Below are 27717 nucleotides of genomic sequence, written 5' to 3'. Positions count from 1 at the left end.
GGTTTGGGGGCTGGGAAGGAAAGGGAAAAGATTAGGGTTTGGGGATGATGAAAGGGCTTTCTACGGGTAAGGATGGCAAAGGGTGGCAGTGACGGAAAGTCAGGCAACCTGTCCTGTCCGTCTTTTTGTATCGTGAATTGGAAAGACTGCAAGGGGGAGGGGAGTTGCTTGCGCCCTAAAGGAGGAGTTATTCAGATTCATTGCAGTGGGCGGCGGCTGCAAAACGCACCATTCTTCTTGTTTTTGCTCTGCAAAGCAGCCTTTTCAAGGGTTGGCTTGGGTGACAAAATGTCTTGTGTAGGCGTGGGTTTGTCTCCCTCTCGCTCTCTCTCCCTAAGATGTGTCCGGCATAGGCCAGGGTGCCACTCGAGGCCCAAACCAATTCTGGTTATCGCTTCTCGGCCTTTTGGCTAAGATCAAGTGTAGTATCTGTTCTTATCAGTTTAATATCTGATACGTCCCCTATCTGGGGACCATATATTAAATGGATTTTTAGAACAGGGAGATGGAAAAAGAGCTTGCTCTGTCCACTCCACGCATTGACCTGGTATTGCAGTACCTCCAGGAACGGTGCACCCCTTCTTAACCCAGTTTCCAAAAGCAGAACTCGATTCACCTGATTCATATTAGCCCGATTAGCGAATTGAAATGAATTTTTATCTAACACACTTTTTACTTGCTTTATTCATCCAAATAGCAAACTCATCACCACTCAACTTCACCAACTCTGCTATGTCCCGTGCAGTATCTTGTTGTCAGTCTAATCTAGATCATGTGTAATTGAATGGAATAGATCCCTTTTGGACAAAGTGGAGTCAGATGCTGCAGTGACCACAGGTGTGAGAGGATCTACAATTGGCATCTGGTGTTATCTCTCTGCTTCCACTCCAAATAAAGTTACCTGTTGTTACCTGAACGTCAAATACTAAGAATGGGCGGCCTATGAAAGAATTAGTACTTTCATTAAGTATACTAAACCGGCTAATTGGGAATAGACAAACTGTAAAAAGCCCTCTGAGAAAGCCCCTCTCTAACCTTTGTTAGTAAGCTTTTCTGTAGCCTGCCTGTTGATGTATTTTCGGTTTGAACAGTGCACAACATGAAGAGACGGAACACTGGCGGCTTGTCACAATGCCCCCCGATGACATCACAATAGCGCTGCTGCCTAGAAAACAAGCTGCGCAGAAGAAGTTGTTCTTTGGGTGGGAGGGTGGGCTAGTGGAAGGAGGGGGCAATCTCTTTTTTTCCCGGGTGGTAGGGGGATGACAGGAGAAGGGAAGCGGGTGGTGAGAAAGGTACAGAGGGCAGGGTTTGGGGGCTGGGAAGGAAAGGGAAAAGATTAGGGTTTGGGGATGATGAAAGGGCTTTCTACGGGTAAGGATGGCAAAGGGTGGCAGTGACGGAAAGTCAGGCAACCTGTCCTGTCCGTCTTTTTGTATCGTGAATTGGAAAGACTGCAAGGGGGAGGGGAGTTGCTTGCGCCCTAAAGGAGGAGTTATTCAGATTCATTGCAGTGGGCGGCGGCTGCAAAACGCACCATTCTTCTTGTTTTTGCTCTGCAAAGCAGCCTTTTCAAGGGTTGGCTTGGGTGACAAAATGTCTTGTGTAGGCGTGGGTTTGTCTCCCTCTCGCTCTCTCTCCCTAAGATGTGTCCGGCATAGGCCAGGGTGCCACTCGAGGCCCAAACCAATTCTGGTTATCGCTTCTCGGCCTTTTGGCTAAGATCAAGTGTAGTATCTGTTCTTATCAGTTTAATATCTGATACGTCCCCTATCTGGGGACCATATATTAAATGGATTTTTAGAACAGGGAGATGGAAAAAGAGCTTGCTCTGTCCACTCCACGCATTGACCTGGTATTGCAGTACCTCCAGGAACGGTGCACCCCTTCTTAACCCAGTTTCCAAAAGCAGAACTCGATTCACCTGATTCATATTAGCCCGATTAGCGAATTGAAATGAATTTTTATCTAACACACTTTTTACTTGCTTTATTCATCCAAATAGCAAACTCATCACCACTCAACTTCACCAACTCTGCTATGTCCCGTGCAGTATCTTGTTGTCAGTCTAATCTAGATCATGTGTAATTGAATGGAATAGATCCCTTTTGGACAAAGTGGAGTCAGATGCTGCAGTGACCACAGGTGTGAGAGGATCTACAATTGGCATCTGGTGTTATCTCTCTGCTTCCACTCCAAATAAAGTTACCTGTTGTTACCTGAACGTCAAATACTAAGAATGGGCGGCCTATGAAAGAATTAGTACTTTCATTAAGTATACTAAACCGGCTAATTGGGAATAGACAAACTGTAAAAAGCCCTCTGAGAAAGCCCCTCTCTAACCTTTGTTAGTAAGCTTTTCTGTAGCCTGCCTGTTGATGTATTTTCGGTTTGAACAGTGCACAACATGAAGAGACGGAACACTGGCGGCTTGTCACAATGCCCCCCGATGACATCACAATAGCGCTGCTGCCTAGAAAACAAGCTGCGCAGAAGAAGTTGTTCTTTGGGTGGGAGGGTGGGCTAGTGGAAGGAGGGGGCAATCTCTTTTTTTCCCGGGTGGTAGGGGGATGACAGGAGAAGGGAAGCGGGTGGTGAGAAAGGTACAGAGGGCAGGGTTTGGGGGCTGGGAAGGAAAGGGAAAAGATTAGGGTTTGGGGATGATGAAAGGGCTTTCTACGGGTAAGGATGGCAAAGGGTGGCAGTGACAGAAAGTCAGGCAACCTGTCCTGTCCGTCTTTTTGTATCGTGAATTGGAAAGACTGCAAGGGGGAGGGGAGTTGCTTGCGCCCTAAAGGAGGAGTTATTCAGATTCATTGCAGTGGGCGGCGGCTGCAAAACGCACCATTCTTCTTGTTTTTGCTCTGCAAAGCAGCCTTTTCAAGGGTTGGCTTGGGTGACAAAATGTCTTGTGTAGGCGTGGGTTTGTCTCCCTCTCGCTCTCTCTCCCTAAGATGTGTCCGGCATAGGCCAGGGTGCCACTCGAGGCCCAAACCAATTCTGGTTATCGCTTCTCGGCCTTTTGGCTAAGATCAAGTGTAGTATCTGTTCTTATCAGTTTAATATCTGATACGTCCCCTATCTGGGGACCATATATTAAATGGATTTTTAGAACAGGGAGATGGAAAAAGAGCTTGCTCTGTCCACTCCACGCATTGACCTGGTATTGCAGTACCTCCAGGAACGGTGCACCCCTTCTTAACCCATTTTCCAAAAGCAGAACTCGATTCACCTGATTCATATTAGCCCGATTAGCGAATTGAAATGAATTTTTATCTAACACACTTTTTACTTGCTTTATTCATCCAAATAGCAAACTCATCACCACTCAACTTCACCAACTCTGCTATGTCCCGTGCAGTATCTTGTTGTCAGTCTAATCTAGATCATGTGTAATTGAATGGAATAGATCCCTTTTGGACAAAGTGGAGTCAGATGCTGCAGTGACCACAGGTGTGAGAGGATCTACAATTGGCATCTGGTGTTATCTCTCTGCTTCCACTCCAAATAAAGTTACCTGTTGTTACCTGAACGTCAAATACTAAGAATGGGCGGCCTATGAAAGAATTAGTACTTTCATTAAGTATACTAAACCGGCTAATTGGGAATAGACAAACTGTAAAAAGCCCTCTGAGAAAGCCCCTCTCTAACCTTTGTTAGTAAGCTTTTCTGTAGCCTGCCTGTTGATGTATTTTCGGTTTGAACAGTGCACAACATGAAGAGACGGAACACTGGCGGCTTGTCACAATGCCCCCCGATGACATCACAATAGCGCTGCTGCCTAGAAAACAAGCTGCGCAGAAGAAGTTGTTCTTTGGGTGGGAGGGTGGGCTAGTGGAAGGAGGGGGCAATCTCTTTTTTTCCCGGGTGGTAGGGGGATGACAGGAGAAGGGAAGCGGGTGGTGAGAAAGGTACAGAGGGCAGGGTTTGGGGGCTGGGAAGGAAAGGGAAAAGATTAGGGTTTGGGGATGATGAAAGGGCTTTCTACGGGTAAGGATGGCAAAGGGTGGCAGTGACGGAAAGTCAGGCAACCTGTCCTGTCCGTCTTTTTGTATCGTGAATTGGAAAGACTGCAAGGGGGAGGGGAGTTGCTTGCGCCCTAAAGGAGGAGTTATTCAGATTCATTGCAGTGGGCGGCGGCTGCAAAACGCACCATTCTTCTTGTTTTTGCTCTGCAAAGCAGCCTTTTCAAGGGTTGGCTTGGGTGACAAAATGTCTTGTGTAGGCGTGGGTTTGTCTCCCTCTCGCTCTCTCTCCCTAAGATGTGTCCGGCATAGGCCAGGGTGCCACTCGAGGCCCAAACCAATTCTGGTTATCGCTTCTCGGCCTTTTGGCTAAGATCAAGTGTAGTATCTGTTCTTATCAGTTTAATATCTGATACGTCCCCTATCTGGGGACCATATATTAAATGGATTTTTAGAACAGGGAGATGGAAAAAGAGCTTGCTCTGTCCACTCCACGCATTGACCTGGTATTGCAGTACCTCCAGGAACGGTGCACCCCTTCTTAACCCATTTTCCAAAAGCAGAACTCGATTCACCTGATTCATATTAGCCCGATTAGCGAATTGAAATGAATTTTTATCTAACACACTTTTTACTTGCTTTATTCATCCAAATAGCAAACTCATCACCACTCAACTTCACCAACTCTGCTATGTCCCGTGCAGTATCTTGTTGTCAGTCTAATCTAGATCATGTGTAATTGAATGGAATAGATCCCTTTTGGACAAAGTGGAGTCAGATGCTGCAGTGACCACAGGTGTGAGAGGATCTACAATTGGCATCTGGTGTTATCTCTCTGCTTCCACTCCAAATAAAGTTACCTGTTGTTACCTGAACGTCAAATACTAAGAATGGGCGGCCTATGAAAGAATTAGTACTTTCATTAAGTATACTAAACCGGCTAATTGGGAATAGACAAACTGTAAAAAGCCCTCTGAGAAAGCCCCTCTCTAACCTTTGTTAGTAAGCTTTTCTGTAGCCTGCCTGTTGATGTATTTTCGGTTTGAACAGTGCACAACATGAAGAGACGGAACACTGGCGGCTTGTCACAATGCCCCCCGATGACATCACAATAGCGCTGCTGCCTAGAAAACAAGCTGCGCAGAAGAAGTTGTTCTTTGGGTGGGAGGGTGGGCTAGTGGAAGGAGGGGGCAATCTCTTTTTTTCCCGGGTGGTAGGGGGATGACAGGAGAAGGGAAGCGGGTGGTGAGAAAGGTACAGAGGGCAGGGTTTGGGGGCTGGGAAGGAAAGGGAAAAGATTAGGGTTTGGGGATGATGAAAGGGCTTTCTACGGGTAAGGATGGCAAAGGGTGGCAGTGACGGAAAGTCAGGCAACCTGTCCTGTCCGTCTTTTTGTATCGTGAATTGGAAAGACTGCAAGGGGGAGGGGAGTTGCTTGCGCCCTAAAGGAGGAGTTATTCAGATTCATTGCAGTGGGCGGCGGCTGCAAAACGCACCATTCTTCTTGTTTTTGCTCTGCAAAGCAGCCTTTTCAAGGGTTGGCTTGGGTGACAAAATGTCTTGTGTAGGCGTGGGTTTGTCTCCCTCTCGCTCTCTCTCCCTAAGATGTGTCCGGCATAGGCCAGGGTGCCACTCGAGGCCCAAACCAATTCTGGTTATCGCTTCTCGGCCTTTTGGCTAAGATCAAGTGTAGTATCTGTTCTTATCAGTTTAATATCTGATACGTCCCCTATCTGGGGACCATATATTAAATGGATTTTTAGAACAGGGAGATGGAAAAAGAGCTTGCTCTGTCCACTCCACGCATTGACCTGGTATTGCAGTACCTCCAGGAACGGTGCACCCCTTCTTAACCCAGTTTCCAAAAGCAGAACTCGATTCACCTGATTCATATTAGCCCGATTAGCGAATTGAAATGAATTTTTATCTAACACACTTTTTACTTGCTTTATTCATCCAAATAGCAAACTCATCACCACTCAACTTCACCAACTCTGCTATGTCCCGTGCAGTATCTTGTTGTCAGTCTAATCTAGATCATGTGTAATTGAATGGAATAGATCCCTTTTGGACAAAGTGGAGTCAGATGCTGCAGTGACCACAGGTGTGAGAGGATCTACAATTGGCATCTGGTGTTATCTCTCTGCTTCCACTCCAAATAAAGTTACCTGTTGTTACCTGAACGTCAAATACTAAGAATGGGCGGCCTATGAAAGAATTAGTACTTTCATTAAGTATACTAAACCGGCTAATTGGGAATAGACAAACTGTAAAAAGCCCTCTGAGAAAGCCCCTCTCTAACCTTTGTTAGTAAGCTTTTCTGTAGCCTGCCTGTTGATGTATTTTCGGTTTGAACAGTGCACAACATGAAGAGACGGAACACTGGCGGCTTGTCACAATGCCCCCCGATGACATCACAATAGCGCTGCTGCCTAGAAAACAAGCTGCGCAGAAGAAGTTGTTCTTTGGGTGGGAGGGTGGGCTAGTGGAAGGAGGGGGCAATCTCTTTTTTTCCCGGGTGGTAGGGGGATGACAGGAGAAGGGAAGCGGGTGGTGAGAAAGGTACAGAGGGCAGGGTTTGGGGGCTGGGAAGGAAAGGGAAAAGATTAGGGTTTGGGGATGATGAAAGGGCTTTCTACGGGTAAGGATGGCAAAGGGTGGCAGTGACGGAAAGTCAGGCAACCTGTCCTGTCCGTCTTTTTGTATCGTGAATTGGAAAGACTGCAAGGGGGAGGGGAGTTGCTTGCGCCCTAAAGGAGGAGTTATTCAGATTCATTGCAGTGGGCGGCGGCTGCAAAACGCACCATTCTTCTTGTTTTTGCTCTGCAAAGCAGCCTTTTCAAGGGTTGGCTTGGGTGACAAAATGTCTTGTGTAGGCGTGGGTTTGTCTCCCTCTCGCTCTCTCTCCCTAAGATGTGTCCGGCATAGGCCAGGGTGCCACTCGAGGCCCAAACCAATTCTGGTTATCGCTTCTCGGCCTTTTGGCTAAGATCAAGTGTAGTATCTGTTCTTATCAGTTTAATATCTGATACGTCCCCTATCTGGGGACCATATATTAAATGGATTTTTAGAACAGGGAGATGGAAAAAGAGCTTGCTCTGTCCACTCCACGCATTGACCTGGTATTGCAGTACCTCCAGGAACGGTGCACCCCTTCTTAACCCAGTTTCCAAAAGCAGAACTCGATTCACCTGATTCATATTAGCCCGATTAGCGAATTGAAATGAATTTTTATCTAACACACTTTTTACTTGCTTTATTCATCCAAATAGCAAACTCATCACCACTCAACTTCACCAACTCTGCTATGTCCCGTGCAGTATCTTGTTGTCAGTCTAATCTAGATCATGTGTAATTGAATGGAATAGATCCCTTTTGGACAAAGTGGAGTCAGATGCTGCAGTGACCACAGGTGTGAGAGGATCTACAATTGGCATCTGGTGTTATCTCTCTGCTTCCACTCCAAATAAAGTTACCTGTTGTTACCTGAACGTCAAATACTAAGAATGGGCGGCCTATGAAAGAATTAGTACTTTCATTAAGTATACTAAACCGGCTAATTGGGAATAGACAAACTGTAAAAAGCCCTCTGAGAAAGCCCCTCTCTAACCTTTGTTAGTAAGCTTTTCTGTAGCCTGCCTGTTGATGTATTTTCGGTTTGAACAGTGCACAACATGAAGAGACGGAACACTGGCGGCTTGTCACAATGCCCCCCGATGACATCACAATAGCGCTGCTGCCTAGAAAACAAGCTGCGCAGAAGAAGTTGTTCTTTGGGTGGGAGGGTGGGCTAGTGGAAGGAGGGGGCAATCTCTTTTTTTCCCGGGTGGTAGGGGGATGACAGGAGAAGGGAAGCGGGTGGTGAGAAAGGTACAGAGGGCAGGGTTTGGGGGCTGGGAAGGAAAGGGAAAAGATTAGGGTTTGGGGATGATGAAAGGGCTTTCTACGGGTAAGGATGGCAAAGGGTGGCAGTGACGGAAAGTCAGGCAACCTGTCCTGTCCGTCTTTTTGTATCGTGAATTGGAAAGACTGCAAGGGGGAGGGGAGTTGCTTGCGCCCTAAAGGAGGAGTTATTCAGATTCATTGCAGTGGGCGGCGGCTGCAAAACGCACCATTCTTCTTGTTTTTGCTCTGCAAAGCAGCCTTTTCAAGGGTTGGCTTGGGTGACAAAATGTCTTGTGTAGGCGTGGGTTTGTCTCCCTCTCGCTCTCTCTCCCTAAGATGTGTCCGGCATAGGCCAGGGTGCCACTCGAGGCCCAAACCAATTCTGGTTATCGCTTCTCGGCCTTTTGGCTAAGATCAAGTGTAGTATCTGTTCTTATCAGTTTAATATCTGATACGTCCCCTATCTGGGGACCATATATTAAATGGATTTTTAGAACAGGGAGATGGAAAAAGAGCTTGCTCTGTCCACTCCACGCATTGACCTGGTATTGCAGTACCTCCAGGAACGGTGCACCCCTTCTTAACCCAGTTTCCAAAAGCAGAACTCGATTCACCTGATTCATATTAGCCCGATTAGCGAATTGAAATGAATTTTTATCTAACACACTTTTTACTTGCTTTATTCATCCAAATAGCAAACTCATCACCACTCAACTTCACCAACTCTGCTATGTCCCGTGCAGTATCTTGTTGTCAGTCTAATCTAGATCATGTGTAATTGAATGGAATAGATCCCTTTTGGACAAAGTGGAGTCAGATGCTGCAGTGACCACAGGTGTGAGAGGATCTACAATTGGCATCTGGTGTTATCTCTCTGCTTCCACTCCAAATAAAGTTACCTGTTGTTACCTGAACGTCAAATACTAAGAATGGGCGGCCTATGAAAGAATTAGTACTTTCATTAAGTATACTAAACCGGCTAATTGGGAATAGACAAACTGTAAAAAGCCCTCTGAGAAAGCCCCTCTCTAACCTTTGTTAGTAAGCTTTTCTGTAGCCTGCCTGTTGATGTATTTTCGGTTTGAACAGTGCACAACATGAAGAGACGGAACACTGGCGGCTTGTCACAATGCCCCCCGATGACATCACAATAGCGCTGCTGCCTAGAAAACAAGCTGCGCAGAAGAAGTTGTTCTTTGGGTGGGAGGGTGGGCTAGTGGAAGGAGGGGGCAATCTCTTTTTTTCCCGGGTGGTAGGGGGATGACAGGAGAAGGGAAGCGGGTGGTGAGAAAGGTACAGAGGGCAGGGTTTGGGGGCTGGGAAGGAAAGGGAAAAGATTAGGGTTTGGGGATGATGAAAGGGCTTTCTACGGGTAAGGATGGCAAAGGGTGGCAGTGACGGAAAGTCAGGCAACCTGTCCTGTCCGTCTTTTTGTATCGTGAATTGGAAAGACTGCAAGGGGGAGGGGAGTTGCTTGCGCCCTAAAGGAGGAGTTATTCAGATTCATTGCAGTGGGCGGCGGCTGCAAAACGCACCATTCTTCTTGTTTTTGCTCTGCAAAGCAGCCTTTTCAAGGGTTGGCTTGGGTGACAAAATGTCTTGTGTAGGCGTGGGTTTGTCTCCCTCTCGCTCTCTCTCCCTAAGATGTGTCCGGCATAGGCCAGGGTGCCACTCGAGGCCCAAACCAATTCTGGTTATCGCTTCTCGGCCTTTTGGCTAAGATCAAGTGTAGTATCTGTTCTTATCAGTTTAATATCTGATACGTCCCCTATCTGGGGACCATATATTAAATGGATTTTTAGAACAGGGAGATGGAAAAAGAGCTTGCTCTGTCCACTCCACGCATTGACCTGGTATTGCAGTACCTCCAGGAACGGTGCACCCCTTCTTAACCCAGTTTCCAAAAGCAGAACTCGATTCACCTGATTCATATTAGCCCGATTAGCGAATTGAAATGAATTTTTATCTAACACACTTTTTACTTGCTTTATTCATCCAAATAGCAAACTCATCACCACTCAACTTCACCAACTCTGCTATGTCCCGTGCAGTATCTTGTTGTCAGTCTAATCTAGATCATGTGTAATTGAATGGAATAGATCCCTTTTGGACAAAGTGGAGTCAGATGCTGCAGTGACCACAGGTGTGAGAGGATCTACAATTGGCATCTGGTGTTATCTCTCTGCTTCCACTCCAAATAAAGTTACCTGTTGTTACCTGAACGTCAAATACTAAGAATGGGCGGCCTATGAAAGAATTAGTACTTTCATTAAGTATACTAAACCGGCTAATTGGGAATAGACAAACTGTAAAAAGCCCTCTGAGAAAGCCCCTCTCTAACCTTTGTTAGTAAGCTTTTCTGTAGCCTGCCTGTTGATGTATTTTCGGTTTGAACAGTGCACAACATGAAGAGACGGAACACTGGCGGCTTGTCACAATGCCCCCCGATGACATCACAATAGCGCTGCTGCCTAGAAAACAAGCTGCGCAGAAGAAGTTGTTCTTTGGGTGGGAGGGTGGGCTAGTGGAAGGAGGGGGCAATCTCTTTTTTTCCCGGGTGGTAGGGGGATGACAGGAGAAGGGAAGCGGGTGGTGAGAAAGGTACAGAGGGCAGGGTTTGGGGGCTGGGAAGGAAAGGGAAAAGATTAGGGTTTGGGGATGATGAAAGGGCTTTCTACGGGTAAGGATGGCAAAGGGTGGCAGTGACGGAAAGTCAGGCAACCTGTCCTGTCCGTCTTTTTGTATCGTGAATTGGAAAGACTGCAAGGGGGAGGGGAGTTGCTTGCGCCCTAAAGGAGGAGTTATTCAGATTCATTGCAGTGGGCGGCGGCTGCAAAACGCACCATTCTTCTTGTTTTTGCTCTGCAAAGCAGCCTTTTCAAGGGTTGGCTTGGGTGACAAAATGTCTTGTGTAGGCGTGGGTTTGTCTCCCTCTCGCTCTCTCTCCCTAAGATGTGTCCGGCATAGGCCAGGGTGCCACTCGAGGCCCAAACCAATTCTGGTTATCGCTTCTCGGCCTTTTGGCTAAGATCAAGTGTAGTATCTGTTCTTATCAGTTTAATATCTGATACGTCCCCTATCTGGGGACCATATATTAAATGGATTTTTAGAACAGGGAGATGGAAAAAGAGCTTGCTCTGTCCACTCCACGCATTGACCTGGTATTGCAGTACCTCCAGGAACGGTGCACCCCTTCTTAACCCAGTTTCCAAAAGCAGAACTCGATTCACCTGATTCATATTAGCCCGATTAGCGAATTGAAATGAATTTTTATCTAACACACTTTTTACTTGCTTTATTCATCCAAATAGCAAACTCATCACCACTCAACTTCACCAACTCTGCTATGTCCCGTGCAGTATCTTGTTGTCAGTCTAATCTAGATCATGTGTAATTGAATGGAATAGATCCCTTTTGGACAAAGTGGAGTCAGATGCTGCAGTGACCACAGGTGTGAGAGGATCTACAATTGGCATCTGGTGTTATCTCTCTGCTTCCACTCCAAATAAAGTTACCTGTTGTTACCTGAACGTCAAATACTAAGAATGGGCGGCCTATGAAAGAATTAGTACTTTCATTAAGTATACTAAACCGGCTAATTGGGAATAGACAAACTGTAAAAAGCCCTCTGAGAAAGCCCCTCTCTAACCTTTGTTAGTAAGCTTTTCTGTAGCCTGCCTGTTGATGTATTTTCGGTTTGAACAGTGCACAACATGAAGAGACGGAACACTGGCGGCTTGTCACAATGCCCCCCGATGACATCACAATAGCGCTGCTGCCTAGAAAACAAGCTGCGCAGAAGAAGTTGTTCTTTGGGTGGGAGGGTGGGCTAGTGGAAGGAGGGGGCAATCTCTTTTTTTCCCGGGTGGTAGGGGGATGACAGGAGAAGGGAAGCGGGTGGTGAGAAAGGTACAGAGGGCAGGGTTTGGGGGCTGGGAAGGAAAGGGAAAAGATTAGGGTTTGGGGATGATGAAAGGGCTTTCTACGGGTAAGGATGGCAAAGGGTGGCAGTGACGGAAAGTCAGGCAACCTGTCCTGTCCGTCTTTTTGTATCGTGAATTGGAAAGACTGCAAGGGGGAGGGGAGTTGCTTGCGCCCTAAAGGAGGAGTTATTCAGATTCATTGCAGTGGGCGGCGGCTGCAAAACGCACCATTCTTCTTGTTTTTGCTCTGCAAAGCAGCCTTTTCAAGGGTTGGCTTGGGTGACAAAATGTCTTGTGTAGGCGTGGGTTTGTCTCCCTCTCGCTCTCTCTCCCTAAGATGTGTCCGGCATAGGCCAGGGTGCCACTCGAGGCCCAAACCAATTCTGGTTATCGCTTCTCGGCCTTTTGGCTAAGATCAAGTGTAGTATCTGTTCTTATCAGTTTAATATCTGATACGTCCCCTATCTGGGGACCATATATTAAATGGATTTTTAGAACAGGGAGATGGAAAAAGAGCTTGCTCTGTCCACTCCACGCATTGACCTGGTATTGCAGTACCTCCAGGAACGGTGCACCCCTTCTTAACCCAGTTTCCAAAAGCAGAACTCGATTCACCTGATTCATATTAGCCCGATTAGCGAATTGAAATGAATTTTTATCTAACACACTTTTTACTTGCTTTATTCATCCAAATAGCAAACTCATCACCACTCAACTTCACCAACTCTGCTATGTCCCGTGCAGTATCTTGTTGTCAGTCTAATCTAGATCATGTGTAATTGAATGGAATAGATCCCTTTTGGACAAAGTGGAGTCAGATGCTGCAGTGACCACAGGTGTGAGAGGATCTACAATTGGCATCTGGTGTTATCTCTCTGCTTCCACTCCAAATAAAGTTACCTGTTGTTACCTGAACGTCAAATACTAAGAATGGGCGGCCTATGAAAGAATTAGTACTTTCATTAAGTATACTAAACCGGCTAATTGGGAATAGACAAACTGTAAAAAGCCCTCTGAGAAAGCCCCTCTCTAACCTTTGTTAGTAAGCTTTTCTGTAGCCTGCCTGTTGATGTATTTTCGGTTTGAACAGTGCACAACATGAAGAGACGGAACACTGGCGGCTTGTCACAATGCCCCCCGATGACATCACAATAGCGCTGCTGCCTAGAAAACAAGCTGCGCAGAAGAAGTTGTTCTTTGGGTGGGAGGGTGGGCTAGTGGAAGGAGGGGGCAATCTCTTTTTTTCCCGGGTGGTAGGGGGATGACAGGAGAAGGGAAGCGGGTGGTGAGAAAGGTACAGAGGGCAGGGTTTGGGGGCTGGGAAGGAAAGGGAAAAGATTAGGGTTTGGGGATGATGAAAGGGCTTTCTACGGGTAAGGATGGCAAAGGGTGGCAGTGACGGAAAGTCAGGCAACCTGTCCTGTCCGTCTTTTTGTATCGTGAATTGGAAAGACTGCAAGGGGGAGGGGAGTTGCTTGCGCCCTAAAGGAGGAGTTATTCAGATTCATTGCAGTGGGCGGCGGCTGCAAAACGCACCATTCTTCTTGTTTTTGCTCTGCAAAGCAGCCTTTTCAAGGGTTGGCTTGGGTGACAAAATGTCTTGTGTAGGCGTGGGTTTGTCTCCCTCTCGCTCTCTCTCCCTAAGATGTGTCCGGCATAGGCCAGGGTGCCACTCGAGGCCCAAACCAATTCTGGTTATCGCTTCTCGGCCTTTTGGCTAAGATCAAGTGTAGTATCTGTTCTTATCAGTTTAATATCTGATACGTCCCCTATCTGGGGACCATATATTAAATGGATTTTTAGAACAGGGAGATGGAAAAAGAGCTTGCTCTGTCCACTCCACGCATTGACCTGGTATTGCAGTACCTCCAGGAACGGTGCACCCCTTCTTAACCCAGTTTCCAAAAGCAGAACTCGATTCACCTGATTCATATTAGCCCGATTAGCGAATTGAAATGAATTTTTATCTAACACACTTTTTACTTGCTTTATTCATCCAAATAGCAAACTCATCACCACTCAACTTCACCAACTCTGCTATGTCCCGTGCAGTATCTTGTTGTCAGTCTAATCTAGATCATGTGTAATTGAATGGAATAGATCCCTTTTGGACAAAGTGGAGTCAGATGCTGCAGTGACCACAGGTGTGAGAGGATCTACAATTGGCATCTGGTGTTATCTCTCTGCTTCCACTCCAAATAAAGTTACCTGTTGTTACCTGAACGTCAAATACTAAGAATGGGCGGCCTATGAAAGAATTAGTACTTTCATTAAGTATACTAAACCGGCTAATTGGGAATAGACAAACTGTAAAAAGCCCTCTGAGAAAGCCCCTCTCTAACCTTTGTTAGTAAGCTTTTCTGTAGCCTGCCTGTTGATGTATTTTCGGTTTGAACAGTGCACAACATGAAGAGACGGAACACTGGCGGCTTGTCACAATGCCCCCCGATGACATCACAATAGCGCTGCTGCCTAGAAAACAAGCTGCGCAGAAGAAGTTGTTCTTTGGGTGGGAGGGTGGGCTAGTGGAAGGAGGGGGCAATCTCTTTTTTTCCCGGGTGGTAGGGGGATGACAGGAGAAGGGAAGCGGGTGGTGAGAAAGGTACAGAGGGCAGGGTTTGGGGGCTGGGAAGGAAAGGGAAAAGATTAGGGTTTGGGGATGATGAAAGGGCTTTCTACGGGTAAGGATGGCAAAGGGTGGCAGTGACGGAAAGTCAGGCAACCTGTCCTGTCCGTCTTTTTGTATCGTGAATTGGAAAGACTGCAAGGGGGAGGGGAGTTGCTTGCGCCCTAAAGGAGGAGTTATTCAGATTCATTGCAGTGGGCGGCGGCTGCAAAACGCACCATTCTTCTTGTTTTTGCTCTGCAAAGCAGCCTTTTCAAGGGTTGGCTTGGGTGACAAAATGTCTTGTGTAGGCGTGGGTTTGTCTCCCTCTCGCTCTCTCTCCCTAAGATGTGTCCGGCATAGGCCAGGGTGCCACTCGAGGCCCAAACCAATTCTGGTTATCGCTTCTCGGCCTTTTGGCTAAGATCAAGTGTAGTATCTGTTCTTATCAGTTTAATATCTGATACGTCCCCTATCTGGGGACCATATATTAAATGGATTTTTAGAACAGGGAGATGGAAAAAGAGCTTGCTCTGTCCACTCCACGCATTGACCTGGTATTGCAGTACCTCCAGGAACGGTGCACCCCTTCTTAACCCAGTTTCCAAAAGCAGAACTCGATTCACCTGATTCATATTAGCCCGATTAGCGAATTGAAATGAATTTTTATCTAACACACTTTTTACTTGCTTTATTCATCCAAATAGCAAACTCATCACCACTCAACTTCACCAACTCTGCTATGTCCCGTGCAGTATCTTGTTGTCAGTCTAATCTAGATCATGTGTAATTGAATGGAATAGATCCCTTTTGGACAAAGTGGAGTCAGATGCTGCAGTGACCACAGGTGTGAGAGGATCTACAATTGGCATCTGGTGTTATCTCTCTGCTTCCACTCCAAATAAAGTTACCTGTTGTTACCTGAACGTCAAATACTAAGAATGGGCGGCCTATGAAAGAATTAGTACTTTCATTAAGTATACTAAACCGGCTAATTGGGAATAGACAAACTGTAAAAAGCCCTCTGAGAAAGCCCCTCTCTAACCTTTGTTAGTAAGCTTTTCTGTAGCCTGCCTGTTGATGTATTTTCGGTTTGAACAGTGCACAACATGAAGAGACGGAACACTGGCGGCTTGTCACAATGCCCCCCGATGACATCACAATAGCGCTGCTGCCTAGAAAACAAGCTGCGCAGAAGAAGTTGTTCTTTGGGTGGGAGGGTGGGCTAGTGGAAGGAGGGGGCAATCTCTTTTTTTCCCGGGTGGTAGGGGGATGACAGGAGAAGGGAAGCGGGTGGTGAGAAAGGTACAGAGGGCAGGGTTTGGGGGCTGGGAAGGAAAGGGAAAAGATTAGGGTTTGGGGATGATGAAAGGGCTTTCTACGGGTAAGGATGGCAAAGGGTGGCAGTGACGGAAAGTCAGGCAACCTGTCCTGTCCGTCTTTTTGTATCGTGAATTGGAAAGACTGCAAGGGGGAGGGGAGTTGCTTGCGCCCTAAAGGAGGAGTTATTCAGATTCATTGCAGTGGGCGGCGGCTGCAAAACGCACCATTCTTCTTGTTTTTGCTCTGCAAAGCAGCCTTTTCAAGGGTTGGCTTGGGTGACAAAATGTCTTGTGTAGGCGTGGGTTTGTCTCCCTCTCGCTCTCTCTCCCTAAGATGTGTCCGGCATAGGCCAGGGTGCCACTCGAGGCCCAAACCAATTCTGGTTATCGCTTCTCGGCCTTTTGGCTAAGATCAAGTGTAGTATCTGTTCTTATCAGTTTAATATCTGATACGTCCCCTATCTGGGGACCATATATTAAATGGATTTTTAGAACAGGGAGATGGAAAAAGAGCTTGCTCTGTCCACTCCACGCATTGACCTGGTATTGCAGTACCTCCAGGAACGGTGCACCCCTTCTTAACCCAGTTTCCAAAAGCAGAACTCGATTCACCTGATTCATATTAGCCCGATTAGCGAATTGAAATGAATTTTTATCTAACACACTTTTTACTTGCTTTATTCATCCAAATAGCAAACTCATCACCACTCAACTTCACCAACTCTGCTATGTCCCGTGCAGTATCTTGTTGTCAGTCTAATCTAGATCATGTGTAATTGAATGGAATAGATCCCTTTTGGACAAAGTGGAGTCAGATGCTGCAGTGACCACAGGTGTGAGAGGATCTACAATTGGCATCTGGTGTTATCTCTCTGCTTCCACTCCAAATAAAGTTACCTGTTGTTACCTGAACGTCAAATACTAAGAATGGGCGGCCTATGAAAGAATTAGTACTTTCATTAAGTATACTAAACCGGCTAATTGGGAATAGACAAACTGTAAAAAGCCCTCTGAGAAAGCCCCTCTCTAACCTTTGTTAGTAAGCTTTTCTGTAGCCTGCCTGTTGATGTATTTTCGGTTTGAACAGTGCACAACATGAAGAGACGGAACACTGGCGGCTTGTCACAATGCCCCCCGATGACATCACAATAGCGCTGCTGCCTAGAAAACAAGCTGCGCAGAAGAAGTTGTTCTTTGGGTGGGAGGGTGGGCTAGTGGAAGGAGGGGGCAATCTCTTTTTTTCTCGGGTGGTAGGGGGATGACAGGAGAAGGGAAGCGGGTGGTGAGAAAGGTACAGAGGGCAGGGTTTGGGGGCTGGGAAGGAAAGGGAAAAGATTAGGGTTTGGGGATGATGAAAGGGCTTTCTACGGGTAAGGATGGCAAAGGGTGGCAGTGACGGAAAGTCAGGCAACCTGTCCTGTCCGTCTTTTTGTATCGTGAATTGGAAAGACTGCAAGGGGGAGGGGAGTTGCTTGCGCCCTAAAGGAGGAGTTATTCAGATTCATTGCAGTGGGCGGCGGCTGCAAAACGCACCATTCTTCTTGTTTTTGCTCTGCAAAGCAGCCTTTTCAAGGGTTGGCTTGGGTGACAAAATGTCTTGTGTAGGCGTGGGTTTGTCTCCCTCTCGCTCTCTCTCCCTAAGATGTGTCCGGCATAGGCCAGGGTGCCACTCGAGGCCCAAACCAATTCTGGTTATCGCTTCTCGGCCTTTTGGCTAAGATCAAGTGTAGTATCTGTTCTTATCAGTTTAATATCTGATACGTCCCCTATCTGGGGACCATATATTAAATGGATTTTTAGAACAGGGAGATGGAAAAAGAGCTTGCTCTGTCCACTCCACGCATTGACCTGGTATTGCAGTACCTCCAGGAACGGTGCACCCCTTCTTAACCCAGTTTCCAAAAGCAGAACTCGATTCACCTGATTCATATTAGCCCGATTAGCGAATTGAAATGAATTTTTATCTAACACACTTTTTACTTGCTTTATTCATCCAAATAGCAAACTCATCACCACTCAACTTCACCAACTCTGCTATGTCCCGTGCAGTATCTTGTTGTCAGTCTAATCTAGATCATGTGTAATTGAATGGAATAGATCCCTTTTGGACAAAGTGGAGTCAGATGCTGCAGTGACCACAGGTGTGAGAGGATCTACAATTGGCATCTGGTGTTATCTCTCTGCTTCCACTCCAAATAAAGTTACCTGTTGTTACCTGAACGTCAAATACTAAGAATGGGCGGCCTATGAAAGAATTAGTACTTTCATTAAGTATACTAAACCGGCTAATTGGGAATAGACAAACTGTAAAAAGCCCTCTGAGAAAGCCCCTCTCTAACCTTTGTTAGTAAGCTTTTCTGTAGCCTGCCTGTTGATGTATTTTCGGTTTGAACAGTGCACAACATGAAGAGACGGAACACTGGCGGCTTGTCACAATGCCCCCCGATGACATCACAATAGCGCTGCTGCCTAGAAAACAAGCTGCGCAGAAGAAGTTGTTCTTTGGGTGGGAGGGTGGGCTAGTGGAAGGAGGGGGCAATCTCTTTTTTTCCCGGGTGGTAGGGGGATGACAGGAGAAGGGAAGCGGGTGGTGAGAAAGGTACAGAGGGCAGGGTTTGGGGGCTGGGAAGGAAAGGGAAAAGATTAGGGTTTGGGGATGATGAAAGGGCTTTCTACGGGTAAGGATGGCAAAGGGTGGCAGTGACGGAAAGTCAGGCAACCTGTCCTGTCCGTCTTTTTGTATCGTGAATTGGAAAGACTGCAAGGGGGAGGGGAGTTGCTTGCGCCCTAAAGGAGGAGTTATTCAGATTCATTGCAGTGGGCGGCGGCTGCAAAACGCACCATTCTTCTTGTTTTTGCTCTGCAAAGCAGCCTTTTCAAGGGTTGGCTTGGGTGACAAAATGTCTTGTGTAGGCGTGGGTTTGTCTCCCTCTCGCTCTCTCTCCCTAAGATGTGTCCGGCATAGGCCAGGGTGCCACTCGAGGCCCAAACCAATTCTGGTTATCGCTTCTCGGCCTTTTGGCTAAGATCAAGTGTAGTATCTGTTCTTATCAGTTTAATATCTGATACGTCCCCTATCTGGGGACCATATATTAAATGGATTTTTAGAACAGGGAGATGGAAAAAGAGCTTGCTCTGTCCACTCCACGCATTGACCTGGTATTGCAGTACCTCCAGGAACGGTGCACCCCTTCTTAACCCAGTTTCCAAAAGCAGAACTCGATTCACCTGATTCATATTAGCCCGATTAGCGAATTGAAATGAATTTTTATCTAACACACTTTTTACTTGCTTTATTCATCCAAATAGTAAACTCATCACCACTCAACTTCACCAACTCTGCTATGTCCCGTGCAGTATCTTGTTGTCAGTCTAATCTAGATCATGTGTAATTGAATGGAATAGATCCCTTTTGGACAAAGTGGAGTCAGATTCTGCAGTGACCACAGGTGTGAGAGGATCTACAATTGGCATCTGGTGTTATCTCTCTGCTTCCACTCCAAATAAAGTTACCTGTTGTTACCTGAACGTCAAATACTAAGAATGGGCGGCCTATGAAAGAATTAGTACTTTCATTAAGTATACTAAACCGGCTAATTGGGAATAGACAAACTGTAAAAAGCCCTCTGAGAAAGCCCCTCTCTAACCTTTGTTAGTAAGCTTTTCTGTAGCCTGCCTGTTGATGTATTTTCGGTTTGAACAGTGCACAACATGAAGAGACGGAACACTGGCGGCTTGTCACAATGCCCCCCGATGACATCACAATAGCGCTGCTGCCTAGAAAACAAGCTGCGCAGAAGAAGTTGTTCTTTGGGTGGGAGGGTGGGCTAGTGGAAGGAGGGGGCAATCTCTTTTTTTCCCGGGTGGTAGGGGGATGACAGGAGAAGGGAAGCGGGTGGTGAGAAAGGTACAGAGGGCAGGGTTTGGGGGCTGGGAAGGAAAGGGAAAAGATTAGGGTTTGGGGATGATGAAAGGGCTTTCTACGGGTAAGGATGGCAAAGGGTGGCAGTGACGGAAAGTCAGGCAACCTGTCCTGTCCGTCTTTTTGTATCGTGAATTGGAAAGACTGCAAGGGGGAGGGGAGTTGCTTGCGCCCTAAAGGAGGAGTTATTCAGATTCATTGCAGTGGGCGGCGGCTGCAAAACGCACCATTCTTCTTGTTTTTGCTCTGCAAAGCAGCCTTTTCAAGGGTTGGCTTGGGTGACAAAATGTCTTGTGTAGGCGTGGGTTTGTCTCCCTCTCGCTCTCTCTCCCTAAGATGTGTCCGGCATAGGCCAGGGTGCCACTCGAGGCCCAAACCAATTCTGGTTATCGCTTCTCGGCCTTTTGGCTAAGATCAAGTGTAGTATCTGTTCTTATCAGTTTAATATCTGATACGTCCCCTATCTGGGGACCATATATTAAATGGATTTTTAGAACAGGGAGATGGAAAAAGAGCTTGCTCTGTCCACTCCACGCATTGACCTGGTATTGCAGTACCTCCAGGAACGGTGCACCCCTTCTTAACCCAGTTTCCAAAAGCAGAACTCGATTCACCTGATTCATATTAGCCCGATTAGCGAATTGAAATGAATTTTTATCTAACACACTTTTTACTTGCTTTATTCATCCAAATAGCAAACTCATCACCACTCAACTTCACCAACTCTGCTATGTCCCGTGCAGTATCTTGTTGTCAGTCTAATCTAGATCATGTGTAATTGAATGGAATAGATCCCTTTTGGACAAAGTGGAGTCAGATGCTGCAGTGACCACAGGTGTGAGAGGATCTACAATTGGCATCTGGTGTTATCTCTCTGCTTCCACTCCAAATAAAGTTACCTGTTGTTACCTGAACGTCAAATACTAAGAATGGGCGGCCTATGAAAGAATTAGTACTTTCATTAAGTATACTAAACCGGCTAATTGGGAATAGACAAACTGTAAAAAGCCCTCTGAGAAAGCCCCTCTCTAACCTTTGTTAGTAAGCTTTTCTGTAGCCTGCCTGTTGATGTATTTTCGGTTTGAACAGTGCACAACATGAAGAGACGGAACACTGGCGGCTTGTCACAATGCCCCCCGATGACATCACAATAGCGCTGCTGCCTAGAAAACAAGCTGCGCAGAAGAAGTTGTTCTTTGGGTGGGAGGGTGGGCTAGTGGAAGGAGGGGGCAATCTCTTTTTTTCCCGGGTGGTAGGGGGATGACAGGAGAAGGGAAGCGGGTGGTGAGAAAGGTACAGAGGGCAGGGTTTGGGGGCTGGGAAGGAAAGGGAAAAGATTAGGGTTTGGGGATGATGAAAGGGCTTTCTACGGGTAAGGATGGCAAAGGGTGGCAGTGACGGAAAGTCAGGCAACCTGTCCTGTCCGTCTTTTTGTATCGTGAATTGGAAAGACTGCAAGGGGGAGGGGAGTTGCTTGCGCCCTAAAGGAGGAGTTATTCAGATTCATTGCAGTGGGCGGCGGCTGCAAAACGCACCATTCTTCTTGTTTTTGCTCTGCAAAGCAGCCTTTTCAAGGGTTGGCTTGGGTGACAAAATGTCTTGTGTAGGCGTGGGTTTGTCTCCCTCTCGCTCTCTCTCCCTAAGATGTGTCCGGCATAGGCCAGGGTGCCACTCGAGGCCCAAACCAATTCTGGTTATCGCTTCTCGGCCTTTTGGCTAAGATCAAGTGTAGTATCTGTTCTTATCAGTTTAATATCTGATACGTCCCCTATCTGGGGACCATATATTAAATGGATTTTTAGAACAGGGAGATGGAAAAAGAGCTTGCTCTGTCCACTCCACGCATTGACCTGGTATTGCAGTACCTCCAGGAACGGTGCACCCCTTCTTAACCCAGTTTCCAAAAGCAGAACTCGATTCACCTGATTCATATTAGCCCGATTAGCGAATTGAAATGAATTTTTATCTAACACACTTTTTACTTGCTTTATTCATCCAAATAGCAAACTCATCACCACTCAACTTCACCAACTCTGCTATGTCCCGTGCAGTATCTTGTTGTCAGTCTAATCTAGATCATGTGTAATTGAATGGAATAGATCCCTTTTGGACAAAGTGGAGTCAGATGCTGCAGTGACCACAGGTGTGAGAGGATCTACAATTGGCATCTGGTGTTATCTCTCTGCTTCCACTCCAAATAAAGTTACCTGTTGTTACCTGAACGTCAAATACTAAGAATGGGCGGCCTATGAAAGAATTAGTACTTTCATTAAGTATACTAAACCGGCTAATTGGGAATAGACAAACTGTAAAAAGCCCTCTGAGAAAGCCCCTCTCTAACCTTTGTTAGTAAGCTTTTCTGTAGCCTGCCTGTTGATGTATTTTCGGTTTGAACAGTGCACAACATGAAGAGACGGAACACTGGCGGCTTGTCACAATGCCCCCCGATGACATCACAATAGCGCTGCTGCCTAGAAAACAAGCTGCGCAGAAGAAGTTGTTCTTTGGGTGGGAGGGTGGGCTAGTGGAAGGAGGGGGCAATCTCTTTTTTTCCCGGGTGGTAGGGGGATGACAGGAGAAGGGAAGCGGGTGGTGAGAAAGGTACAGAGGGCAGGGTTTGGGGGCTGGGAAGGAAAGGGAAAAGATTAGGGTTTGGGGATGATGAAAGGGCTTTCTACGGGTAAGGATGGCAAAGGGTGGCAGTGACGGAAAGTCAGGCAACCTGTCCTGTCCGTCTTTTTGTATCGTGAATTGGAAAGACTGCAAGGGGGAGGGGAGTTGCTTGCGCCCTAAAGGAGGAGTTATTCAGATTCATTGCAGTGGGCGGCGGCTGCAAAACGCACCATTCTTCTTGTTTTTGCTCTGCAAAGCAGCCTTTTCAAGGGTTGGCTTGGGTGACAAAATGTCTTGTGTAGGCGTGGGTTTGTCTCCCTCTCGCTCTCTCTCCCTAAGATGTGTCCGGCATAGGCCAGGGTGCCACTCGAGGCCCAAACCAATTCTGGTTATCGCTTCTCGGCCTTTTGGCTAAGATCAAGTGTAGTATCTGTTCTTATCAGTTTAATATCTGATACGTCCCCTATCTGGGGACCATATATTAAATGGATTTTTAGAACAGGGAGATGGAAAAAGAGCTTGCTCTGTCCACTCCACGCATTGACCTGGTATTGCAGTACCTCCAGGAACGGTGCACCCCTTCTTAACCCAGTTTCCAAAAGCAGAACTCGATTCACCTGATTCATATTAGCCCGATTAGCGAATTGAAATGAATTTTTATCTAACACACTTTTTACTTGCTTTATTCATCCAAATAGCAAACTCATCACCACTCAACTTCACCAACTCTGCTATGTCCCGTGCAGTATCTTGTTGTCAGTCTAATCTAGATCATGTGTAATTGAATGGAATAGATCCCTTTTGGACAAAGTGGAGTCAGATGCTGCAGTGACCACAGGTGTGAGAGGATCTACAATTGGCATCTGGTGTTATCTCTCTGCTTCCACTCCAAATAAAGTTACCTGTTGTTACCTGAACGTCAAATACTAAGAATGGGCGGCCTATGAAAGAATTAGTACTTTCATTAAGTATACTAAACCGGCTAATTGGGAATAGACAAACTGTAAAAAGCCCTCTGAGAAAGCCCCTCTCTAACCTTTGTTAGTAAGCTTTTCTGTAGCCTGCCTGTTGATGTATTTTCGGTTTGAACAGTGCACAACATGAAGAGACGGAACACTGGCGGCTTGTCACAATGCCCCCCGATGACATCACAATAGCGCTGCTGCCTAGAAAACAAGCTGCGCAGAAGAAGTTGTTCTTTGGGTGGGAGGGTGGGCTAGTGGAAGGAGGGGGCAATCTCTTTTTTTCCCGGGTGGTAGGGGGATGACAGGAGAAGGGAAGCGGGTGGTGAGAAAGGTACAGAGGGCAGGGTTTGGGGGCTGGGAAGGAAAGGGAAAAGATTAGGGTTTGGGGATGATGAAAGGGCTTTCTACGGGTAAGGATGGCAAAGGGTGGCAGTGACGGAAAGTCAGGCAACCTGTCCTGTCCGTCTTTTTGTATCGTGAATTGGAAAGACTGCAAGGGGGAGGGGAGTTGCTTGCGCCCTAAAGGAGGAGTTATTCAGATTCATTGCAGTGGGCGGCGGCTGCAAAACGCACCATTCTTCTTGTTTTTGCTCTGCAAAGCAGCCTTTTCAAGGGTTGGCTTGGGTGACAAAATGTCTTGTGTAGGCGTGGGTTTGTCTCCCTCTCGCTCTCTCTCCCTAAGATGTGTCCGGCATAGGCCAGGGTGCCACTCGAGGCCCAAACCAATTCTGGTTATCGCTTCTCGGCCTTTTGGCTAAGATCAAGTGTAGTATCTGTTCTTATCAGTTTAATATCTGATACGTCCCCTATCTGGGGACCATATATTAAATGGATTTTTAGAACAGGGAGATGGAAAAAGAGCTTGCTCTGTCCACTCCACGCATTGACCTGGTATTGCAGTACCTCCAGGAACGGTGCACCCCTTCTTAACCCAGTTTCCAAAAGCAGAACTCGATTCACCTGATTCATATTAGCCCGATTAGCGAATTGAAATGAATTTTTATCTAACACACTTTTTACTTGCTTTATTCATCCAAATAGCAAACTCATCACCACTCAACTTCACCAACTCTGCTATGTCCCGTGCAGTATCTTGTTGTCAGTCTAATCTAGATCATGTGTAATTGAATGGAATAGATCCCTTTTGGACAAAGTGGAGTCAGATGCTGCAGTGACCACAGGTGTGAGAGGATCTACAATTGGCATCTGGTGTTATCTCTCTGCTTCCACTCCAAATAAAGTTACCTGTTGTTACCTGAACGTCAAATACTAAGAATGGGCGGCCTATGAAAGAATTAGTACTTTCATTAAGTATACTAAACCGGCTAATTGGGAATAGACAAACTGTAAAAAGCCCTCTGAGAAAGCCCCTCTCTAACCTTTGTTAGTAAGCTTTTCTGTAGCCTGCCTGTTGATGTATTTTCGGTTTGAACAGTGCACAACATGAAGAGACGGAACACTGGCGGCTTGTCACAATGCCCCCCGATGACATCACAATAGCGCTGCTGCCTAGAAAACAAGCTGCGCAGAAGAAGTTGTTCTTTGGGTGGGAGGGTGGGCTAGTGGAAGGAGGGGGCAATCTCTTTTTTTCCCGGGTGGTAGGGGGATGACAGGAGAAGGGAAGCGGGTGGTGAGAAAGGTACAGAGGGCAGGGTTTGGGGGCTGGGAAGGAAAGGGAAAAGATTAGGGTTTGGGGATGATGAAAGGGCTTTCTACGGGTAAGGATGGCAAAGGGTGGCAGTGACGGAAAGTCAGGCAACCTGTCCTGTCCGTCTTTTTGTATCGTGAATTGGAAAGACTGCAAGGGGGAGGGGAGTTGCTTGCGCCCTAAAGGAGGAGTTATTCAGATTCATTGCAGTGGGCGGCGGCTGCAAAACGCACCATTCTTCTTGTTTTTGCTCTGCAAAGCAGCCTTTTCAAGGGTTGGCTTGGGTGACAAAATGTCTTGTGTAGGCGTGGGTTTGTCTCCCTCTCGCTCTCTCTCCCTAAGATGTGTCCGGCATAGGCCAGGGTGCCACTCGAGGCCCAAACCAATTCTGGTTATCGCTTCTCGGCCTTTTGGCTAAGATCAAGTGTAGTATCTGTTCTTATCAGTTTAATATCTGATACGTCCCCTATCTGGGGACCATATATTAAATGGATTTTTAGAACAGGGAGATGGAAAAAGAGCTTGCTCTGTCCACTCCACGCATTGACCTGGTATTGCAGTACCTCCAGGAACGGTGCACCCCTTCTTAACCCAGTTTCCAAAAGCAGAACTCGATTCACCTGATTCATATTAGCCCGATTAGCGAATTGAAATGAATTTTTATCTAACACACTTTTTACTTGCTTTATTCATCCAAATAGCAAACTCATCACCACTCAACTTCACCAACTCTGCTATGTCCCGTGCAGTATCTTGTTGTCAGTCTAATCTAGATCATGTGTAATTGAATGGAATAGATCCCTTTTGGACAAAGTGGAGTCAGATGCTGCAGTGACCACAGGTGTGAGAGGATCTACAATTGGCATCTGGTGTTATCTCTCTGCTTCCACTCCAAATAAAGTTACCTGTTGTTACCTGAACGTCAAATACTAAGAATGGGCGGCCTATGAAAGAATTAGTACTTTCATTAAGTATACTAAACCGGCTAATTGGGAATAGACAAACTGTAAAAAGCCCTCTGAGAAAGCCCCTCTCTAACCTTTGTTAGTAAGCTTTTCTGTAGCCTGCCTGTTGATGTATTTTCGGTTTGAACAGTGCACAACATGAAGAGACGGAACACTGGCGGCTTGTCACAATGCCCCCCGATGACATCACAATAGCGCTGCTGCCTAGAAAACAAGCTGCGCAGAAGAAGTTGTTCTTTGGGTGGGAGGGTGGGCTAGTGGAAGGAGGGGGCAATCTCTTTTTTTCCCGGGTGGTAGGGGGATGACAGGAGAAGGGAAGCGGGTGGTGAGAAAGGTACAGAGGGCAGGGTTTGGGGGCTGGGAAGGAAAGGGAAAAGATTAGGGTTTGGGGATGATGAAAGGGCTTTCTACGGGTAAGGATGGCAAAGGGTGGCAGTGACGGAAAGTCAGGCAACCTGTCCTGTCCGTCTTTTTGTATCGTGAATTGGAAAGACTGCAAGGGGGAGGGGAGTTGCTTGCGCCCTAAAGGAGGAGTTATTCAGATTCATTGCAGTGGGCGGCGGCTGCAAAACGCACCATTCTTCTTGTTTTTGCTCTGCAAAGCAGCCTTTTCAAGGGTTGGCTTGGGTGACAAAATGTCTTGTGTAGGCGTGGGTTTGTCTCCCTCTCGCTCTCTCTCCCTAAGATGTGTCCGGCATAGGCCAGGGTGCCACTCAAGGCCCAAACCAATTCTGGTTATCGCTTCTCGGCCTTTTGGCTAAGATCAAGTGTAGTATCTGTTCTTATCAGTTTAATATCTGATACGTCCCCTATCTGGGGACCATATATTAAATGGATTTTTAGAACAGGGAGATGGAAAAAGAGCTTGCTCTGTCCACTCCACGCATTGACCTGGTATTGCAGTACCTCCAGGAACGGTGCACCCCTTCTTAACCCAGTTTCCAAAAGCAGAACTCGATTCACCTGATTCATATTAGCCCGATTAGCGAATTGAAATGAATTTTTATCTAACACACTTTTTACTTGCTTTATTCATCCAAATAGCAAACTCATCACCACTCAACTTCACCAACTCTGCTATGTCCCGTGCAGTATCTTGTTGTCAGTCTAATCTAGATCATGTGTAATTGAATGGAATAGATCCCTTTTGGACAAAGTGGAGTCAGATGCTGCAGTGACCACAGGTGTGAGAGGATCTACAATTGGCATCTGGTGTTATCTCTCTGCTTCCACTCCAAATAAAGTTACCTGTTGTTACCTGAACGTCAAATACTAAGAATGGGCGGCCTATGAAAGAATTAGTACTTTCATTAAGTATACTAAACCGGCTAATTGGGAATAGACAAACTGTAAAAAGCCCTCTGAGAAAGCCCCTCTCTAACCTTTGTTAGTAAGCTTTTCTGTAGCCTGCCTGTTGATGTATTTTCGGTTTGAACAGTGCACAACATGAAGAGACGGAACACTGGCGGCTTGTCACAATGCCCCCCGATGACATCACAATAGCGCTGCTGCCTAGAAAACAAGCTGCGCAGAAGAAGTTGTTCTTTGGGTGGGAGGGTGGGCTAGTGGAAGGAGGGGGCAATCTCTTTTTTTCCCGGGTGGTTGGGGGATGACAGGAGAAGGGAAGCGGGTGGTGAGAAAGGTACAGAGGGCAGGGTTTGGGGGCTGGGAAGGAAAGGGAAAAGATTAGGGTTTGGGGATGATGAAAGGGCTTTCTACGGGTAAGGATGGCAAAGGGTGGCAGTGACGGAAAGTCAGGCAACCTGTCCTGTCCGTCTTTTTGTATCGTGAATTGGAAAGACTGCAAGGGGGAGGGGAGTTGCTTGCGCCCTAAAGGAGGAGTTATTCAGATTCATTGCAGTGGGCGGCGGCTGCAAAACGCACCATTCTTCTTGTTTTTGCTC

The 27717-nt window shown here is 46.7% G+C and overlaps 21 non-coding genes across 21 annotated transcripts; all 21 read left to right on the top strand.

Annotated features, from left to right (window-relative positions):
* The first annotated feature begins 390 nt into the window (after positions 1-390).
* On the top strand, positions 391-581 carry LOC142278655 (U2 spliceosomal RNA). The gene has a single exon (XR_012741462.1). It is a non-coding gene; the product is annotated as a U2 spliceosomal RNA (small nuclear RNA).
* Positions 582-1698: 1117 nt separating this feature from the next.
* On the top strand, positions 1699-1889 carry LOC142278654 (U2 spliceosomal RNA). Its single transcript, XR_012741461.1, has one exon. It is a non-coding gene; the product is annotated as a U2 spliceosomal RNA (small nuclear RNA).
* A 1117-nt stretch (positions 1890-3006) lies between these two features.
* LOC142278647 (U2 spliceosomal RNA) lies at positions 3007-3197 on the top strand. Its single transcript, XR_012741460.1, has one exon. It is a non-coding gene; the product is annotated as a U2 spliceosomal RNA (small nuclear RNA).
* Positions 3198-4314: 1117 nt separating this feature from the next.
* On the top strand, positions 4315-4505 carry LOC142278635 (U2 spliceosomal RNA). The gene has a single exon (XR_012741453.1). It is a non-coding gene; the product is annotated as a U2 spliceosomal RNA (small nuclear RNA).
* A 1117-nt stretch (positions 4506-5622) lies between these two features.
* LOC142278623 (U2 spliceosomal RNA) lies at positions 5623-5813 on the top strand. The gene has a single exon (XR_012741442.1). It is a non-coding gene; the product is annotated as a U2 spliceosomal RNA (small nuclear RNA).
* Positions 5814-6930: 1117 nt separating this feature from the next.
* LOC142278611 (U2 spliceosomal RNA) lies at positions 6931-7121 on the top strand. The gene has a single exon (XR_012741431.1). It is a non-coding gene; the product is annotated as a U2 spliceosomal RNA (small nuclear RNA).
* Positions 7122-8238: 1117 nt separating this feature from the next.
* Positions 8239-8429, top strand: LOC142278599 (U2 spliceosomal RNA). Its single transcript, XR_012741420.1, has one exon. It is a non-coding gene; the product is annotated as a U2 spliceosomal RNA (small nuclear RNA).
* A 1117-nt stretch (positions 8430-9546) lies between these two features.
* On the top strand, positions 9547-9737 carry LOC142278586 (U2 spliceosomal RNA). The gene has a single exon (XR_012741408.1). It is a non-coding gene; the product is annotated as a U2 spliceosomal RNA (small nuclear RNA).
* A 1117-nt stretch (positions 9738-10854) lies between these two features.
* On the top strand, positions 10855-11045 carry LOC142278574 (U2 spliceosomal RNA). Its single transcript, XR_012741397.1, has one exon. It is a non-coding gene; the product is annotated as a U2 spliceosomal RNA (small nuclear RNA).
* A 1117-nt stretch (positions 11046-12162) lies between these two features.
* On the top strand, positions 12163-12353 carry LOC142278562 (U2 spliceosomal RNA). The gene has a single exon (XR_012741386.1). It is a non-coding gene; the product is annotated as a U2 spliceosomal RNA (small nuclear RNA).
* A 1117-nt stretch (positions 12354-13470) lies between these two features.
* LOC142278549 (U2 spliceosomal RNA) lies at positions 13471-13661 on the top strand. Its single transcript, XR_012741375.1, has one exon. It is a non-coding gene; the product is annotated as a U2 spliceosomal RNA (small nuclear RNA).
* A 1117-nt stretch (positions 13662-14778) lies between these two features.
* Positions 14779-14969, top strand: LOC142278536 (U2 spliceosomal RNA). Its single transcript, XR_012741364.1, has one exon. It is a non-coding gene; the product is annotated as a U2 spliceosomal RNA (small nuclear RNA).
* Positions 14970-16086: 1117 nt separating this feature from the next.
* LOC142278524 (U2 spliceosomal RNA) lies at positions 16087-16277 on the top strand. Its single transcript, XR_012741353.1, has one exon. It is a non-coding gene; the product is annotated as a U2 spliceosomal RNA (small nuclear RNA).
* Positions 16278-17394: 1117 nt separating this feature from the next.
* Positions 17395-17585, top strand: LOC142278512 (U2 spliceosomal RNA). Its single transcript, XR_012741342.1, has one exon. It is a non-coding gene; the product is annotated as a U2 spliceosomal RNA (small nuclear RNA).
* Positions 17586-18702: 1117 nt separating this feature from the next.
* On the top strand, positions 18703-18893 carry LOC142278500 (U2 spliceosomal RNA). Its single transcript, XR_012741331.1, has one exon. It is a non-coding gene; the product is annotated as a U2 spliceosomal RNA (small nuclear RNA).
* A 1117-nt stretch (positions 18894-20010) lies between these two features.
* On the top strand, positions 20011-20201 carry LOC142278488 (U2 spliceosomal RNA). Its single transcript, XR_012741320.1, has one exon. It is a non-coding gene; the product is annotated as a U2 spliceosomal RNA (small nuclear RNA).
* Positions 20202-21318: 1117 nt separating this feature from the next.
* On the top strand, positions 21319-21509 carry LOC142278476 (U2 spliceosomal RNA). The gene has a single exon (XR_012741309.1). It is a non-coding gene; the product is annotated as a U2 spliceosomal RNA (small nuclear RNA).
* A 1117-nt stretch (positions 21510-22626) lies between these two features.
* On the top strand, positions 22627-22817 carry LOC142278684 (U2 spliceosomal RNA). Its single transcript, XR_012741488.1, has one exon. It is a non-coding gene; the product is annotated as a U2 spliceosomal RNA (small nuclear RNA).
* A 1117-nt stretch (positions 22818-23934) lies between these two features.
* LOC142278672 (U2 spliceosomal RNA) lies at positions 23935-24125 on the top strand. Its single transcript, XR_012741477.1, has one exon. It is a non-coding gene; the product is annotated as a U2 spliceosomal RNA (small nuclear RNA).
* A 1117-nt stretch (positions 24126-25242) lies between these two features.
* On the top strand, positions 25243-25433 carry LOC142278660 (U2 spliceosomal RNA). The gene has a single exon (XR_012741466.1). It is a non-coding gene; the product is annotated as a U2 spliceosomal RNA (small nuclear RNA).
* Positions 25434-26550: 1117 nt separating this feature from the next.
* Positions 26551-26741, top strand: LOC142278592 (U2 spliceosomal RNA). The gene has a single exon (XR_012741414.1). It is a non-coding gene; the product is annotated as a U2 spliceosomal RNA (small nuclear RNA).
* The last annotated feature ends 976 nt before the right edge of the window (positions 26742-27717 follow it).

The sequence above is a fragment of the Anomaloglossus baeobatrachus genome, unplaced genomic scaffold (genome assembly GCF_048569485.1).
Source record: "Anomaloglossus baeobatrachus isolate aAnoBae1 unplaced genomic scaffold, aAnoBae1.hap1 Scaffold_419, whole genome shotgun sequence".
Classification (NCBI taxonomy): domain Eukaryota; kingdom Metazoa; phylum Chordata; class Amphibia; order Anura; family Aromobatidae; genus Anomaloglossus; species Anomaloglossus baeobatrachus.
This window is presented reverse-complemented; position numbering and strand designations above follow the sequence as displayed.